This window comes from Myotis brandtii, unplaced genomic scaffold, assembly GCF_000412655.1.
Source record: "Myotis brandtii unplaced genomic scaffold, ASM41265v1 scaffold456, whole genome shotgun sequence".
NCBI classification, from domain to species: domain Eukaryota; kingdom Metazoa; phylum Chordata; class Mammalia; order Chiroptera; family Vespertilionidae; genus Myotis; species Myotis brandtii.
In genome coordinates, this window is record NW_005367431.1 from 3,989,598 (window position 1) to 3,989,992 (window position 395).

The 395-nt window shown below is 69.9% G+C and overlaps 1 protein-coding gene and 1 long non-coding RNA gene across 2 annotated transcripts in view; one reads left to right on the forward strand and one right to left on the reverse strand.

Annotated features, from left to right (window-relative positions):
- SEPN1 (selenoprotein N, 1) overlaps positions 1-395 on the reverse strand; it is a 17,843-nt gene that overhangs the window by 13,687 nt on the left and 3,761 nt on the right. The gene's annotated exons all lie outside the window — the stretch shown is intronic.
- LOC102245040 overlaps positions 280-395 on the forward strand; it is a 3,334-nt gene continuing 3,218 nt past the window's right edge. Inside the window, exon 1 of the long non-coding RNA XR_001363866.1 lies at positions 280-338. This is a non-coding gene — a long non-coding RNA (uncharacterized LOC102245040). The remainder of the gene's footprint in view (positions 339-395) is intronic.

A 395-nucleotide genomic window follows, 5' to 3' on the forward strand; every position in this document is an offset into this window, starting at 1 on the left:
GGGGCTGGCGGGGGGGCCAGGGGGGAGCCGCACCGCCCAGGGCTTCCTGGGGAGCGGGGTCCTGGGGGGCGGGGTCCTGGGCCCCGGCCTCGTGTCCACCTCCTGGCCCTGCCCGTCCAGCAGCAGCAGATGGGCAGCCCCTCTCCACTCCTATCCCGCTCACTTCTAACATGTCAGCTGGAAAAATGGCAGAGTTCCAGGCTTCCTCCCGTCATGGTGCAGCTGGAAGGCCACCTCTGGGATGGACCGGGATGGAGAGCACGTGTTCACGGCACCCTCACCTGTCAGGGCCCCGCTTCCCCACCGCCAGGAGGAGTCCAGAAGCCTTTCTGTGGGAGGTGAGGAGGGCACCCTCACCTGGGGGGCTGGGCTGGGAGTCACTGCCCCCCCCCCCC